The sequence below is a fragment of the Peromyscus eremicus genome, chromosome 18 (assembly GCF_949786415.1).
Source record: "Peromyscus eremicus chromosome 18, PerEre_H2_v1, whole genome shotgun sequence".
NCBI lineage: Eukaryota > Metazoa > Chordata > Mammalia > Rodentia > Cricetidae > Peromyscus > Peromyscus eremicus.
Genome location: NC_081434.1, coordinates 32996223 through 33015071, shown reverse-complemented (window position 1 = coordinate 33015071; position 18849 = coordinate 32996223).

Genomic DNA, 18849 nt, shown 5'->3' with positions numbered 1-18849 from the left:
TCTGTGCAGCGCTTACCAAGGGCAGAAGAGAGCATTGGATCCCCTAGAAATGGGGTTACTGATGGTTATGAGCTGCCGTGTGGGTGCCGGGAACTGAGTCCAGGTCTTCTGGAAGAGCAGCAACCACTTTTAATTGATGAACTATCTCTCCAGCCCCTAAGTTTTTTCGTTTATAGGAACACATAGTGAAAAATTGCATCTCAAAGGTTGTATGGCCTCTTATTGGAACTACATAACTGTGCTTATATAATATGAAAGCTGCTGTGGGTAACACAAGCAAAGAGTGGACCCATGACTTGTATCTATAAAACTTAACCTATGCACACCAAAGTGGATGTCATATGATATTCTCATTGTAAGTATCATTCTGATGTTTCATTTAGAAACATAAATAATATCCATAGATTTCAGGCCGGACTGAAATGGGTCATGGGGTGTATTTGATCTGTGGACCGTAATTCACTGTCCCTTCGTTAAAGCATTAGAAAGTCTCCTGCCTCAGGCAGGTCTGGGATGTGGTAGGTGAGTCAACCTTTCCCTGCCCCGGCACATCCTCATAGTCAGTGAGTTATGCACGGTTCCCTGAGCCGAACCCAGGAACCCACCCAAACTAAACGATAATCCAGTCTCCTGCCTGTATCACATGTATGCGTGGACACACACACACACACACACACACACACACACACACACACACACCCTGTCTGACGCTGATCACACCCTTCCTGATTACAAAGGAAGCTATTCTTATTCTTTGGGATTCTAGTAAACATTCATGTTTAGCCGAAATCTAGACCTGCACACAGAAAGGAATTCAAGCCAGCCGGCATCTCAGAAGTTCACAGGCTATAGGAGGACAATTAGGAAATAAATCATTAGGTTAAGAATGTTGCCTTCTTTCTGTGAGTTTGCTGGCTACGTTTGTTTCTTCATCTTCGGTCCTTATTACATACTATAAAATGAGATTCATGTATGCGCTACAAATTTATTAAAGTTACATTTGAATGTTTTTTTTTTCCCTTAGCGAATTTTTTTCCCCTTAGCACTCATATAGTGAATAGGCCAGTGGGCATATATATAGAATCTTATGCAACTACTATTCAGGCACCCCATGGCTATTGGCTGGTTTATAAATGTTCTGTGAGATGTGTACCAGTACCAGGTTAGAGTTTCCCAATGCTTGGAGACGTGGGGCTCTTATAATGGTGATGTGAACCAAGGAAGCACCCTGCTGGGACATCTGAGCTGACACAGCTCGGGCCTCGGGTCTTTCTGCGCATGGGATGGCTGACAACAGTTGACTTGCTTGTCAGGATCAAGAGGAGTAGCTTGTGTGAGGGCTGTCTCTCAAGAGCCCTGAAAGCCCCCCTGCTGTGGTTTGCCGTGGCTGAACTCAGTCTTTTGTTCACAGTTCACAGACTTGGCTGGATGTTAGAATCAGATGTGGGAGTACATAGAGCTTTGGGCAAACATTGACTCTCAAGCCTACCCCTGGCCCTCAGAATCAGGATTTCTCAGAAGGACTCTCCTGTAAATTTCATGCCATTGGTCTTCATCAACAAGAAGGGCCGTTGGAAGAGTGTCAGGAAGAACCCGGAAATAGGGAGAGATGGTTCTCAGGGTATACATATCTCCACACCCCCCGAACTTTACAGAGCTGTTTTCATCATCTCTCTGTTACAGCGTGTTTGTGAGCCCGAGAGACTGTGCATCATGAGTGTGCCGCAGATTAACAGCATCCTTTCCAGTTTGGCTACTCCACACGCATCACTGAAAATGTCTTCTCAAGTTACTTCTGGAGCTAACACAATCACAGTGTTGGCACAAGCAGATCACAAACACAGAAAGACTCTCAGCACTGCTGAGAGGAGAAATTGGTTTTCCCCACATCATTTTTGCATCGATTCTCATTTACATGAGGGTAATTGTAGATTTCAGATGAGTGTGTCCGCCTCCACACAGGCAGCCCAGATTGTTTTTGACAGTAGAATTCAGTAGTATGTATACACGTACAAATGGGCTCGTGTCGTACTCAGCCTTTACTCTTCCTGCTGCATGAGAGCCACAACAAAACATTACTGTGTGCAGGATCTCACCACAAATATCGTCTTCACTGTTTCCCAGGGGCCTTGTTAGGGTTTTAAATAAACCATAATCCTAAGGTCCTCATCTCAGAAGTTCACAGGCTATAGGAGGACAATTAGGAAATAAATCATTGGAAACATTTATTGGAATGAATATCAATTTATTCTAATTAAATCGTATTTCCAAACTGCATTCATTATAAAAGCAAAGATGCCCCCTCCCCACCCAGCCTCTGTGGATGAGCTGAGACCAGTGTGTCCGTGTGTCTGACCCTTTCCCTTGTCCCTGCTTTGATCACTTTGGTGGAGTACTCCTTTGAGGTCAGTTCTGTTCAGCGCCCACTGTGAGCATCTCTCTCTGGAAGTTGACAACTCTCTAGAGGTAAATTTCAAGCGAAGCCCTGCACGTCTCTGCTCCCCATTGTTCCTCAAAGGCCGCAAATGAGAAATAGAACTTGTTTTTATCCTCCCGTCCAAGGACTGACCAGGTCTCACCCTGCTTAGCTTCCGAGATCAACCCGGTCAAGTATGTTGGGTTTCACGGCTATAAACGACTTTCATTCCGATCCCTCATTTTGGTTTCTATTGACCTTATCTCAGGCATGGAGGCTTTGAAATCCCCTCTGCATCTTCCCCTCTCTCCAGTACTGCTTGGCATGTCTCTATTATCTTTCCCTTCTTCCAGCTTCCTATTTCTAGATTTTTGTGTTTCAAACCAGGATCTGTGGACTCTTAAGAGGCTCTGTGTAAATTTGAGTGTTCATCGTAAATTTTCCAATTTCAATTTTTAATGTTCAGGATGATTTAATAAAATGCACAGATGGGTATTTGGCCTCAAAGATTTGGACACAACCGAATGCAGTAGCATGTGCCTGCAGCCCAGCTACTCTGGGGGCTGAGGCATGAGGATTGCAAGTTCAAGGCCGGCATGGGCGACATAGCAAGACTCTGCCTCAAAGATAAAAGAAAACAAATGAAATGTGGGTTTGGAACTAGTGTCACAGGTTTTAACACCCACGTATGTGTTGTGTGTCTTTGTTAGCTCTGAACTGGACGAGTGTGCTTCACGAATCCTATGTTACTGGAAAGTCTGGGGAGTCCCGGCGTTATGTGTTACACATTGCAAGGAAAACTTGGGTTTCTTGTCTCATAAATCAAATAATTTAAAAGCAGACTCACTGGGAGGCCCGAGGACAATTTCATTAACAGTTTGAGAGAAAAACACTGGGGCAGGCAGGCTGAACATCTCTGCAGTTACTAGGAGGAAGAGGATGGAGAAGAGACAGGTAGACAGCAGGTGGGTAACCTCAGTAACGGAGGTCAGAGAGCTGACACACGGCAGACCAGCAGTTACATGACAGAAGGGGAGGGATGTCAGGGGGGGGTGAGAAAGTCTAGTGTCCAGGAGAGCATGCCAAGGCTTTGGGAAAGGGGGTAGAAAGGTGAAAAAGGAGACGTTCTGAATTTCTGGGTAACTCCAGTGGAGGCTGAGCAGAGCTAGGCTTCAGTGCCTCCATAAGCACCGGTATGGAGGGAGACGATTCTAGAAGGGTAAGAATATTATATCATCCAGGGGGGTAAGTATTCCTCCCCTCTGCTTAGAATGTATTTAGGTGACTCAGATTTCCTGAGTGGGGAGAGTGGACTCCTGGAGGGAGGAGACAATAGTGTGGAATGTTCTAATCTTTGGAGTAAACAAGAATGTAATATCTCCAGCCAGGGCCAAAGGTAGATTCCCTTAGGGAGGGGTCGGTTCTCAACTTCCTCTGGGACTGTTCATCCCCAGCATTCCTCTGTAAGCATTGTTGTACTGTTTTGAGTCTGGTTTTCTCAGTGGAGTATGGAACGTTGGGAAATGGGGACCATGACTGACTTTGTCGTCCTGCAACCTAGCATTGAATATATATATATATATATATATATATATATATATATATATATGCATGTAGCTGGAGTTTTCCTGCCTGGCCCACAGTCAGGACAAATCTCTCACCCGCCAGTCCCATAGCTGCTCAGACCCAACCAAGTAAACAGAGACTTATATTGCTTACAAACTGTATGGCCATGGCAGGCTTCTTGCTAACTGTTCTTATATCTTAAATTAATCCATTTCTATAAATCTATACCTTGCCACGTGGCTCGTGGCTTACCAGCGTCTTCACATGCTGCTTGTCATGGTGGCGGCTGGCAGTGTCTCCCTCACTCAGCTTCCTGTTCTCTCAATTCTCCTCTCTGTTAGTCCCGCCTATACTTCCTGCCTGGCCACTGGCCAATCAGTGTTTTATTTATTGACCAATCAGAGCAACAGATTTGATATACAGACATTCCCACAGCATATGCAGATACTTAAACTTGTCATGTATAAAGGCTGAACACTCTTAACTGAAAACCCTAAACTTAAAATGCTCCAGAATCTGAAACTTTTTGAGCAAAAACCATGACACCAGAAGTAGAAACTTCATTTCTATTCAAAGTTATTTTGGCGCACGCCTTTAATCCCAGCACTCGGGAGGCAGAGGCAGGCGGATCTCTGTGAGTTCGAGGCCGGCCTGGTCTACAAAGCGAGTTCCAGGAAAGGCGCAAAGCTACACAGAGAAACTCTGTCTCAAAAAAACCAAAAAAAAAAAAAAAAATTGTATAGACCTACTTTTAGGCTGTGTGTATGAAACACAGGTAAATTTTGTATTTATGAAACTGGGACAGGCAAAGGGGCAGTGTCCTTGAGGATGATGGAGCCTTTCTCACCTCGGGTGAACTGAATGAACTCAGGGGACTAGGGTCCTGGGCAATCAGTAGCCACCAGAGCCATTCTAGCTTCATGGCTCTATATCTTCCAAACTTGAAGACTGATTTTCACGGACCACAAAAGGGTGAATTTCAGGAAGTAGTTGTATCATTCAGTGACGAGCCTACGAGAACAGAAGACAGCAGAGCTCCTGTGTTAGAGAAGTGGAGCCCGAGAAAGGATTGCATCTGAGGGGCCCACTGGGTTGAGGCCCAGAGGGTGAGTTGATGCGTCCGTGAGTTGTCCTACCCACAAGATTTTTATGTACTTCCCCACCCTGGCGTCCGGACTGCAGTGTGGGGCACATCTTCCAAGATGTGGCTTCCAGGCCACTGTGATCCTTACGTTGCTATCTAAAAGGAGGAGAAGGATGAAGGCAGGAAACCAGTATAGGAGCCAGCACACCTAAACATTTTTACTATTTGTGACCTCAGCCCAGAACAGAACGTGTGGTAGAACCTGGATGTGTCAGGTTTCCAGTCAAGACAGAACGGGTTGTCAAAGTAAAAAAGCAGACCTGATCTTTCAAAGTCTCCACCCGGAACTTGAGAACATTCTTTTTCTCCTGTTCTCATCATTCAAGCTTGGGTCTCATCTCTGATATATCTCATTATGTTGTATGTTATTCCCCAACCCTCAAATCCCCGAAATCTAAAACACTTCTGGCCCCAAGCATTTTGGATAAGGGGCATTTACTCCCATCATGCCTTTGTCACCCATGTCCATGACCGGCTGTAGGTATTTGGATGTTTATATCCTACTTAGTCATGTTCGTAGATGACATTTGACTCACTCATCCCTTATTTTTTAGATGTTTGGGTCATTTTCATTTGTTGACTCTCTTGAGTAGTATAGTTTACAGTATCTTTGAACAGAATTATTTTCATCTAGGTTGTTCTCTCGAGAATGAAATTGCTGGGTTAAATAGTTCTCTTCTTACAATGATAGGCTTTTGTTTTAGTGAATCAAGTAGTGGGACTATGTGGGTCCTCTTTAGATGTGTTGCTCCTCCTCAGTTAAGCTCCCTTTGATTTGGTAGCAAGAACAAGTGACAGTTACTGTCCTGCATCCGCAGCATCACTGCTTACCTGGACCATTCTTTCTGTCTGCATCATCAGCCAGCCAATCAGCGATGCCCGGAGTACATATTATACCTGCTAAGGTGATGCCTTCAGCCTGCGCATCTAATCTTCCTGCTGCGCAGAGCACAGCAAGGGAGCTTTCTATCGCCTGGCAGATAAAGTCCAGCTACACTGTTGGGCATACAGAGCCCTTCAGGGCATGGCCTTTGTTTCCCTTTCTAAGCAGACCTGCGCCTGGTGCCCAGATGCTCTCATTGCTCATCCTGAGGTGCTGTTTTCAGCCGGAAAGGTATACACTGTTTCCTCAGTCTGACATGGGCTCCTCCACCCTACCTGCCATTTCCCACATCCTCCAGGACTCGGCGGAGTCTTGAGGGCTTCCCGTTTTCCACCCTCATTACCTGCTCCACCCCCATTCTCCCAGCATCTCCCTTTATCACCGAAGCCTTTGCCATTGTTGAAGCTCTCTGTTACCTCTTCTAGCTCCTCATTTAGATCGCAAGCCCATTAAGAACGGAGATTCTGTTAGTTATCTGAATGGATAGAATTGTTATTTTGGTTTACTCGTCTATAAGCAGACAACTTATGGTCTACTTGTGTAAATAGAGACCACATCTATGACATTTAAGATAATTCTCAATTGTCTAGCATATCAAATAATGCGTTACACTTTTTCCCCCCAATCATTTCCTATTGGGCAGCAGTTGGAATTGTGTTTATTAACTGAACTATAAACCCTAGATTGTGAGCTGTGTAGTTCATTCATATTTTCAGTGCCTAACACTAATACCTGATACCCAATAAGCACTCACTACTTGTTGAGTGAATGAAACATCGAGAAAAGGTACTCAGCGTGTGCATATTGCAGGTTGACATTGTGCTTTTCATGACTGAGTGTCAGTGTGAATTGTTCTGTGTCCTGCTTGCCTCTTCAGTGGCAATGCCTTAGAAATGCCAACTGTAGACTAGGAAGCTAATTGTGCGCTCTATCAGTGTGATAATCTTTCTGTCCCTCCACAAGGAGGCCAGTGTCCTCAGGAAGCCAGAGTCTTCCCATTTGTCTGCAGCGTCAACTCTAACTCAGCATCTGGTTGTTGGGGGATGTGCATGTTGTTGTTACTTCTTTTGTTGCTGGGACAATGCACCTGACAGAAGTATGCTGGGACAATGCACCTGACAGAAGTAGCTGGAGGAATAAAGGGTTTGTTCCGGCTCCCATTTCTAGACCACAGTCCGTCCTGGTGGGAAAATGGTGGAGGCAGGAACTCAAGGCAGACGGCCATGTTTTGCTAAGAGAGCAATGAGTGTAGAAGCCTTACTTGGCGGCCCAGGACCCCAGCCTATGGAGTGTGCTGCCCACAGTTAAGGGGGGTTTCCATGCTCCCCTCACTTGATCTCATAGGCATCCCCAGAGGCATGTCCTCCGGGTGATTCTGTCAAGATGATGATATTAACCTTCAGAAGGGATGAAGGACTGACCGCACTGCATCTACATGGCCAACTTGACTCAGAGAGATGAAATACTGTATAGATATTGCTGCCAAGGCCCTTTAGGGGAGTGTGATGTTGGGATAGAGACCAACTCTCCCTTTGTCCACCATGAATTCCCTTGGAACACATGTTATATTTTCACTTTTCAGTATCCTGTGAAAACTTGTGTTATCTGAGTATAGCCTACTCTAAGGAACAAAAGTGGCCATGTATGGATGAGTTTTTCTCTTGGATTACTAGCTTTCAAGTCTAGAAATGGATTAAAGAGCTGAATTAGTAATTAATGGAGTAATTAATAGGAGGGACACTGAGTTGAAAGGAGAGAAGCATGATCTTTAACTGAGTGTGGGATGATGGGAGACAGAGGTAGGCTTAAAAGCAATGGCCTGGCATGGTGGCGAAACTCCTGCTATTTTGTTCATTAAAAAAGATGTTATAAATTCTCAGGCTTAGGACTGCTATTAAAGCCCCGCTGTGCGGAGCTACAGTCTTAATTGAAAATAGAGTGATGGAGCCACTTCTGTATTTATTAAAGCTATTATCAATGTTCCAGGCTCCAGTGCATTCTATGAGGTGGGGGAGGGGGGGATGCAGGAAGCCTGGGGCCCAGGACATTTAGTCTTTACTGCAGGCCTGGTTGGAAACACCAGTGTCCTCCAGACACAGACAAGGGCCTGGGCATCTGAGAGGAGAGCCTGAAGAGCTTGTGTCTGAATAGGTTACACCCATGGAGCATGTGGAAGACATTGTAGTTGGCTGCTCTCACCAGAGCGCGGGTGAGCCACAGGGCAGGGGAACTGCGTGGTATACAGAAAAGAGCCGAGAGAACAAAGGCTTGAATCTGATAGAGATGTCATGTCCTTTTAGCTCCCTGGTCAAGGCTGTTGAGAATGTCTTGGCTCTGAAGCTCAGGGGACACTGATTCGTTCTTTATGTGTGGCATTTTTAATGAGAAAAGTCGCCCATAGGTTCATGCATTTGAATACTTGGGGAGGTTATGAAACTTTTAGGAGGCGGAGCTTTGCTGGAGGAAGTTATGTCCCTGGAGGCAGGCTGTGCGGTTTCACAGACTTGCTCCGCTTCCTGCTCTCTCTCTCTCTCTCTCTCTCTCTCTCTCTCTCCTTCCTGTGTGGGCATGAAAATGTGATCAGCTGGCTTCCTGTCCCTGCTAGCATGCTTTCTTTGCCTCTTGCCATGTCTTCTCTGTTATGATGGACTCTATTTCTCTAGAGGCATAAGCCAAAATAAAACCCCCTTATCCTAAGTTGCTTTTGTCCAGGTATTTTTATCATAGCAACAGAAAAGTAACCAAGACAGTTCCCAGCTTCCCGTGAGTTTTGGGGACCAAACCCAGGTCCTTTTGCCTGTGCAGCAAGAGGCTTACATGCTAAGCTGTCCCCCGAGTGCTCTGTTTTGTCCCCAACACTCAAGTGAAGAGGACACATGTTTTGGATGAGAAGCAAACAAATCAGATGAAAACCCAGGACCAGTGAGTAGTTCAGGGGCAGAATGGATGGGCCTGGGGTTTTCCATTTGGGATGCAGAGAAGTGTAAGCACTCCTGGAAAGGCCCGAGGCTGGGAGGCATTTCTGGGTCTATCATGGTTCTCAGAATTGAATCTTGATCCTGTTACTTGGATATAGGGTCTGGGTTGTTTAGAAAACGTGAGGTTGGCTCCCACCGTGACTTTGTTGTGGACTTTTTCTCAGTCTGAAGCAAAATTGGCAGGAGGAAATGATCATGTGGTTGGCTTTGAGTGTTGCTAAATGTATCCAATTTAATGGACTCTCCTGACTTCTAATATTGAATCTTCTCTGCTTTTTATATTACATTCTTTTATTAAATGATAATGAGTAGATGGTGGCTGGGTTGCTTTTATTTTTTAATGACTTTAGTTGGCAAAAATAAAAAGGTGGAAATATTATTGTAATTCTTTAAATTCTTTTTGAATTTTTTTTTTTTTTTTTTTTTTTTTTTTTTTTTTTTTTTTTTTTTTTTTTTTTGGTTTTTCGAGACAGGGTTTCTCTGTGTAGTTTTGCGCCTTTCCTGGGACTCACTTGGTAGCCCAGGCTGGCCTCGAACTCACAGAGATCCGCCTGCCTCTGCCTCCCGAGTGCTGGGATTAAAGGCGTGCGCCACCACCGCCCGGCTCTTTTTGAAATTTTAAAGGTAGATTTAAAAAAAAAAATCTGTCCATAACTCTCAGGCCAAATAACCTTTAAAACTTTATCCAATTCTAACAGTTGGGGATTTTAGCTTTTTCTTTCTAGTTGTGACTGTGAGGTGAGAAATTCAAGTGTCAGTTTATATTTGTGTTCTGGAACAAGCTGTAATTTTACCCAGAAAAATCATGGTACCTCTTCATAAGCATTATGGACACCTCGTTTCCTTCAGCTTGAACAAAACCTGAAATGTTACTTTAAATCTTAAATTAGACCAAGATGAGAAGAGCAGTAGGAGGTGAGTGTCCCGTGTCATACATTATTGGTGGGGAGATGAGTTGACTTAGTGTGGCCATCATCAAACCTTTCCTTTTGGGTGTGTTAATCTGAAATGAGGACTCACTGTGAATCCAGAGCCTCGAATGCACCAGGCAAGTGCCCTGCTACTGAGCTACACCCCACGTCCAGCTTTCTTTTATTTTTTAAACAGCTCCCTAGAAACGTTCAAAACACCGTGGGCTAAGTTTAGCCTGTGGGTTATAATGATTAATAGTTGAGCATGGTCTACATCTCTGGAAGGTGGTTTGGGCTGAATATGTTGATGGGACAAATGCAGTTTCCCATTCTGGTCAATTCTGTGTAGCAGGTCTTTCTTTAGGGACCCCCAGCTCCCACATAACGACACGGAGAGTTCTTATTAATTGTGAAAGCTTGGCCTTAGCTTAGACTTGTTCCCAGCTACCTCTAATAACTTAAATTAACCCATTTATATTAATCTACATTCTGCCATGTGGCTTGTTACCTTTCCTCCACACTGTATGTCCAACTTCTGTGTCTGACTGGTTTAATCCCACATGCTTCAGAATCTTCCTGAGTTCCTCTCTCTCTCTGGAAGTCCTGCCTGTTCTCTCCTCCCTAGCTATTGGCCATTCAGCTCTTTATTACACCCATCAGAAGGCACCTTAGGCAGAGACACATCTTCACCGTGAAAAAAAAGATTATCCCACAATTCTGCTTTCAGGAGTTTATCCTACAGACATGTTTATAGTTTGTTTGAAATAGCAACATACTAAAAGCTATCTGAATGCTTGTCTATAGGAACTGATCAAATAGTAGATTATCCATAAACAATATGACGTATGCTTTTTTTTTTTTTTTTTTTTTTCCGAGACAGGGTTTCTCTGTGTAGCTTTGAGCCTGTCCTGGATCTCGCTCTGTAGCCCAGGCTGGCCTCGAACTCACAGAGATTCACCTGCCTCTGCCTCCCAAGTGCTGGGATTAAAGGCGTGCGGATGTAGGCTTTTAAAAGTTCCCGGAAGCTGTTTGTGTGGAACATCCAGAGGAGGGAAAACAGACAAGGGCTTGTTGGATCAGTGGTAGAGTGCTCACCAAGCATGGGGGAAGCCCTGGCTTCCATCCCAAGCACTCCCCCAAAAAAGTGTGACTATAGGGAGGTGCAGAGAAATGTTTTTAGCGTAGTCCTACTTACCAGTTTTAAAAAGACTAGCAAGTTTGTGTGTGCCCACACCCATTCCTGCAGACACGTTTGTCCCGTGTATGTACAGGATGTCTGGCACTGGTGAGTGTCACTGAGGAGGCTGGCTTCGAGGAGCTTAGGGGTGATGAGGACATTTCTTTTTACTTTGTATTATTTTGTAGCTTATGAATCTGGTGCCACATACACGGATCCCCCATTCAGAAATAAATTGAAAAAATTTTTTTAAAAGAAGTTAAAATGTGTGAAATAATGGCAGTCCCTAGCAGGAGAAAATTTACTCAATTGCTTGAAATAGACCCGAATCATTTTCCAATCACAGGTGAGGCTGCCCTGCCCTAAGACACATGCGTAGTTGATTCCCTTCACAGGGTGTTTTGACAGAATAACAATTCTCTGTCAGCCTTCGATCATCCACCGTGGCAGAACGCGCCTCTCTGGGGGCTGAGTTTCAGGATACATCGCCGCTTCTCTTCCTTCTGATTTTCGGTATTGTGAGCAGAGAGCCCTACTGTGAGCTGATCTGAGCAATGAACACACATGAAACAGTTCCATAAAGAGACTGCCCTGCTAGTGACTGTCACCCTGTGTGGTCCCAGCCTTTATTTTCCTGTTTCTTACCCACAAAATGAAGAGATATGGAGCATGTTTACCAGCAGTCACTCACCCCTGGCCACCCCCTCACCATGCCTCTGTGGTCTGCTGTGGTGTTCTACCTGGGACGATTCTCCATGGCTCACTTAGAAGTTCTTACTAGACTAAGTAGAACATCCAGTCATTTCCTTGCATCACTGAGTCAACTGAAGTGTCGGGTTCTGAAAAGCAGCCCCGCCCCTCTCATGATGGGAGAAGGTGTGGGAGGGAAGGATGCCAGGTCACCGAAAGGGAGACACATCTGGCTGAAGATGAAGAGGTGGGTACAGTGTGGTGGGTTGTGTGAGTAGCAAGTCCCCCTTATCTCCCTTATCTGTCTTCACCCCTCAAGCCTCAGCCCGTGTGGCTTAGTGTTTGGTCAAGAGGATGTTTGGCCACTCCAAGCTGAAGCCTCAGGAAGCACTGCATGCTTCTGCCTGCCCTTTTTTGCATACTCACCATCGCCATGAGAACATCCCCGTGGGAAAGCTGAAATGACCCTGGATTTCTTGGCAAGGACTGCCTAATACATCAGCCAACCAGCTGACACCAGATGGATGATCACATCAGGGGGTCATCCCAGTCAAGGTCAGCAGCACTCCCTGACTGACCACCCAGACCCTTGCACATTTGCAGGTGGGAGCTAGTGAGGTTTTCTGATTGCTTTTTCTGCACCAGTACTGTGTAAATAAGGTAGCAGATTCATATTGAGACAGAAATGGACAGGTAGGTATTGGTGAAATTATTAAGGCCACTCCACGTAGTTAAAAGGGAGGTTTATTTAGTGGCGTAACTTACAAATGAAGGGATAGGTAGGTTGCAGGGTCTGGGAAAGACGTAGCGCAGTCTGGCGGTGTTCTCTGGAGAACTCTGCTCGGTCTACCTCCAACGTCCAGGGTCCAGGAACCAAGAGAGCCAGCGCATCCAGATCTCGGGTCTTCAGGGTCCTCTCTTGGCCCTGCCTTGTAGGCGTGACAGTTACCAAAGCCTCAGTGGGAAATAGGGAAAGCAGTTTTTTGTTTCTTTTTTCATATAACATCATTTGAAAACATGGGGTCGTATTTCTGGTTAAAAGAAAAGGGGGAAAGCAAGCAAGCAAACCCCAAATACAACAGACAAGCCAGGGCTAGGAGCCAGCACGAGGATGGCACAGTTGGTGAAGTGGTACCCACAGAGGAAGAGGGAATGACTAGGCAAGGTCGGCATGGGCCAGCGGGTGTAGAAATCTCAGTGGTCGTTGCCTATCAGAGGATGGCCTCCCTGTCCCTATACACTACGGAGTGTGAGCCATTGGTGTTTCCCTTTTACCATGGAGTCATGTGCTGCTTCCTGTAAATGAGGCTCAATTTCAAATATGAGCTACATGGTATCACACTGAAGTGGGAGGACCGCCCAAGTCATGTGATACAAACCTAGTAAAGTGCATAAGAATATTTCAAAAAGAAACTCTGGTGAAAGAATCTTTCAGAGCATCCATGCATTTTTTTTTTCTCCAGGAATATGAACTTTTTGTGGAAGTCTGTGAAAGACCCTCTAACAGTTCTACTAAGATAACCACATATCAATCCTGATCAGTTTCTATAGACATTTGATGGTTTTTCTTTTAACTCATTCTTACTTAACAAAAACAGCATTCTTAGGCACTAGAGGGATCAGTCAGGAGTTAAGAGCACTGGCTGCTCTTGCGGAGGACCTGGGTTTGGTTCCCAGCGTCCATACAGCAGCTCACAACCATCTGTAACTCCATTTCTAGGGGATTCAATGACCTCTTTTGGTCTCGTTGGGCACTGCATGTACACGGTGCCCATACATTAATGCAAACAAACACTCAAACACATAAAAAGAAATACATCTTAAAATAATAAAATCCCCGTAAAATGGGATGATTTTTTTTTTATCATGATTAAAGGCTAATCTAAAGAAAAAAAAAACTATGCACATGGAGCCATACATGCATGCATATACCTTGAATAACTAATGTCACATAGTGTAACAGAGTTTTTTTTTTATAATTGAAAAAACAAAAAAGGGGGAATTCCTTGGTAGTGCAAGAAAGCATAAAGCATATAAAGTGTAGCTGATTCCACACCTGAGGAGCTGTTGACAGTTAATAGCTATTGGGGAGGTGTGGTGGTTTGAATGTAACTGTCCCCCATAAGCTCACAGGGAGTGGCACTATTAGGAGGTGTGACTTTGTTGGCTTGGGTATGACCTTGTTGGAGGAAGTGTGTCACTGTGGGGGCGGGCTTTGAGGTCTCAGATACGCTCAAGCCACGCCCTGGGTCTCAGACCACTTCCTGTTGCCTGCGGGTGAAGATGTAGGACTCTCAGCTCCTTCTCCAGCACCATGTTGGGCCGAGCTAAGATTTGATGTTGGCTAGGTCAGCTGTGTTAAAAGTGCCTTCACCTCATAACGGGTTTATCAGTTCATGACCTCGTCATGAACAGAGAATCGTCTGTATATATTTTGTGTGTGCACCTATTTTTCTGTATACCTGAGTACATGTAAAACAATAGCCATAGTCATAGTGATAATGTAATGCCACTTTAGTAACATTTTAGGGCAGTGGTTCTCCACCTTCCTAATGCTGAGACCCTTTCATACAGTTCCAATTGGTGACCCCCAACCATAAAATAAAATAAAACGATCTTCTTGTTCCTTCATAACTGTAATTTTGCTACTATTATGAATCAAAGTAAATCTCTAGTGTGCAGGATATCTGATGTGTGATCCTTGTGAAAAGGTTGTTTGACCCCAAAGGGGGTCGTCGCAACCCACCACTTTAGAGGGAAAGCGATTTTTAAACACTGTTAAGAGGAACAAATATGGGTAACAGACCTGTAGGACTGCATTTGGCTCCACGCAAATAGCCAACAGTGGAATACACGAAGGGGATCCCTTTCTCTGACACAGCTGGCCTTGGGAAGTGAAAGCTCGCCTTCGCCCAGTAGAGCAAGACAAGCTTGGGCTCAGGGCTGAGAATTCCTTCCTCTGCCTGTCCTTTCTCTGTGGATGCAAGGTGGCTGCTACAGCACTTTGTATGGCGACTAAGACAAAAGCTTCCTTTTGGCAGTCTTTACCTTTCTGTTGGGAAGGTTTAACATCACCTCGGTCTCGGAAGGGCCCAGACACAGAGGTCTCTCTTCTCAGTCCCATTTTCCTTATGTGCAGGATGGGGCAGCAGAGTGGGAGAGCTGGGTGGGTGACCTGGATTATCCTTTCCATGCTGTGACCCCGGGATGCTGCTCAAGAAAGAAAGGCAGGTGGTGGGAAGATGCCAGAGTACTATTGGCAGAGGAAGAATGATTGTCCAGCCAATCACAGGCTGGGCCCGAGGACAGTGGGAGCCTGTACAGCAGCTGGACCCTGAAACTGCTCATGGCCTTAAGGCCTGCCTCTTCTGTCTGTTAACTGCTTCCTTACTGGCCACCGGTATAACAAAATACCTGAGGCTGAGTACTTTATGATGAGAGGGTTATGAAGCTCACAGTTTGAGAGGCTGAGAAGTCCAAACAGCAGAGCCCCGGCTCTGTAGACACTTATTGTGTCCCATTTGTTTATGCTGTGGAATGTTTGTTTAATGATGCAAAGATGTGTTGCATTCTTTTATGTTGCATTTGTTTAACTCTGTGAAACTGTGTTACTGTGCCTGTCTAAAACACCTGATTGGTCTAATAAAGAGCTGATCAGCCAGTAGCTAGGCAGGAGAAAAGATAGGCTGGGCTGCCAGGCAGAGAGAATAAATAGGAGGAGAAATCTAGGCTTGAGAGAAAAGAAGAGGGAGGAGGACTTCAGGAGCCAGCCACCCAGCCACACAACCAGCCACGGAGTAAGAAGGAAACAAAGGTATCTAGAATAGAAAAAGGTAAAAGCCCAGAGGCAAAAGGTAGATGGGATAATTTAAATTAAGAAAAGCTGCCAAGAAACAAGCCAAGCTAAGGTCGGGCATTCATAAGCAAGAATAAGCCTCCGTGTATTTATTCACAAGCTGGATGGTGGGCCCCCAAAGAGTAAAAACAAAACAAAACAAAAAATCAGGCGTTCACCTCCAGGTCCTCACTGCAGATGGCAGATGGTACCATGATGGTAGTGCATTTGGTAAAGAGAGTGAGACAGGGAACCAAAGAGCAGTTTAAGGTCAGACTTTCTCCCTTTATAATCACCTCCTAGTAAGAACTACATCGTGTCTAAAAGGCAGTGCGCAGTGACTTGATTGTAGGCGCCCACCTTTTAGAGGTCCCACTGCCTCCCCATCATCACACTGGGAGCAAGCCTTCCCCTGAACCCCGGGAGATAAACCATAACCCAGCCACAGCCAGAGGAAGTCTGGGAAGGCAAAATGGAGAGGTGGAAGCTAAGGATGGGCAAGGAAGATTTGTAGAGAAAGATACCATCTTTCTGAGACCCGGTAGGGACTTCTGTCTCCGCTCCGGCTCATGTCCCCTCAGTGAAGTCCAGAATTAGCAGATCTGTTCCTGTCTTCTAAGATGTCAAAAGTAGGACATCTGGGTCCAAGCTTGGGTCAGAGAACAGCCTCAGACTGAGAAGGCAGAGCACCAGGTCTCCGCGGGGCTTCTCTGACCCTTGCCCTCTGTGGGGACCTCAGTTCCCTTTTATCCCTTTTCATCTTCTGCCCCCTCTTTTTTTTTTTGTGAGACCGACTCTTTCATCAAAGTGAGCAGGAGAAGGTAAGCCGCTGACCAGCTCTCTCTCCAGGATTCTGCGATTTTCTTTCTTTCTGGGCATGTGGTTTCTCTTATTTAGGGGCTGCTGAAGTCATCACTAGTGTGCTTTTTGAAATGCATTCCCTTGTTGCAGAGACCCTTCCTGGCCTGATACCTCCAGGCATCTTCTTCTTTCACAGTTAATTTGGTGGCTGGCCGCTCCCCCCAACTGACTGCAGCGCTTCCGCCTTCCCCTGTGGCTGGGTGGCTGAACTCAGGCCTGCTTCTGGGGACCACGCTCTTCCTCACTGTAACTGCTCTATAGAGTCCCTTTAGACCTCTGAGACCCGATGGCAGATTTCCCCTTGACAAACACACTTTAGAACTTTCACTCCACTTGTCTATGTAAAATCTGGAGAACAAAGAAAAACAATAGAGAAGACAATGCTGGTCAGTTATAAATCCACTGTCTGAAAATTTATGGAACACTGCATGCATTTTCTTCCATCCTCTTCTCGCGGTGTGCGATACGGCTGAGCGGGATCATTTGACGCAGGTAGCACCGTGAACATTTAGTATTTACGATGTATTCCTGCTTGGATTTTTCTCCTTCTCTAACCACCATTAATATAACCCTTGGCAGGTCTTTTGACTCAGAAGTTAAATAATGCTCCACTATTTAATGGACAACCCCTCTGGCCTAATTAGGTTTCTCTGTTGCTGTAATTAAAAACCCAACCCAACCCAACCCAGGGGAGGAATGAGTTTATTTGGCTTACAGCTTACAGTCCATTATCCAGGAAGCCAAGGCAGGGACCTGGAGGCAGAGACCATGAAGGAACGCTGCTTGCTGGCTTACACTCTGCGGCTTGCTTCTTTCTTTCTTTCTTTCTTTCTTTCTTTCTTTCTTTCTTTCTTTCTTTCTTTCTTTCTTTTTCTTTTTTTTTTTTCTTTTTTGGTTTTTCGACACAGGGTTTCTCTGTGTAGTTTTGGTGCCTTTCCTGGAACTCACTTGGTAGCCCAGGCTGGCCTCGAACTCACAGAGATCCGCCTGCCTCTGCCTCCCAAGTGCTGGGATTAAAGGCGTGCGCCACCACCGCCTGGCTTAGCTTGCTTTCTTACACATCCCTCAAGACCACCTGCCCAGAGGTGGCACTGCCCACAATGGTCTGGGCCCGCCCACCTCAGTCAGCAATCACAGACTTGCTTGTTAGCCAGTCTGATGGAGGCCTTTTAAAAACCAAGGTTCTTTCTTCCCAGATGACCCTGGCTCGTCACACACCCCTTTTCCCCTTCTGTCAGAGAACCCCTAACTTTTCACTGCTGTTCCTTTACAGATTAATGTTGGTGATGGTGAGTTATGCAGGAACCCTCTTCACGGGTGCTTTTCATCCTGAGGACACATTAGGGACCCGTATTTTATTAGTACCTTCTTGTGGATGAGAAACCCTTTCCTGATAACAACCTCATAAAGGGCAGAGGTTTGGATTTGAACCTGTGTGCTGTGGAGTAATCCTCTTGCACACTGTAAAGATTTGTTACTCAAATTGATTTAATAAAATGCTGATTGGCTAAGTAGCCAGGGAGGAAGTATAGGCGGGTGACCAAACTAAGGATGATGGGAAGGAGGAAGGCGGAGTCAGGAGTCACCAGCCAGATGCAGAGGAAGCAAGATGAGAATGTCATACTGAGAAAAAATACCAAGCTACATGGTTAAACATAGATAAGAATTATGGGTTAATTAAAGTATAAAAGCTAGTTAGTAATAAGCCTGAGCTACCAGCCGAGCACTTATAATTAATATAAGCCTCTGTGTGGTCATTTGGGAAGCAGCTGCTGGGTATTTGGGAGTTGCTGGCAGGACAGAAACTCCCTTCTGATTATACCTGTGTCAGCTCAGAATCCAGATTAACTCCTCATAGTACTACCTCATGACCCTTTCTTGCTGGGCGGAGGATGTGCTCTTTCATGGACAGGGTGGCTTGCACTCCCAGAACAATGGTGTTTTCCAGTTCTTGTGATAAAGCTGGGCGTCTTAGTCCTGGTGTGACCACTTTTCCTATTGGTGACCTTTGGTGAGTAATGCCTTCACTGGGTCTCTGTAGGTCTTCTCTTCCGAGCTCTAAAGTTCCATGACTTTGCTGCTGCCCAGTGGGACAGGCCCATAGTTACCTACTCAGATTCCAGGGGTACTCACACTTGTCCCAACAGACCACTTCTGCCTGGAAGTTGCTTTTCTCTTTGTGCTGTTCAGGCGGGGATAGGGGGGCACAGGAAAACCCCCACAGATGCTGTAAGGTTTTCTTAAATGTTGAAGTGGAACTGCCCTTGAATTCCCTTGAATTTTGAGGTTATGAATTTTGTAGCTCACCAGCAAGTATGGGAACTACATGAGGCATGGAAACTGCATGGCATGTGTTCCTCCCTAGGCAGGCACTTGGGCACCCACCCC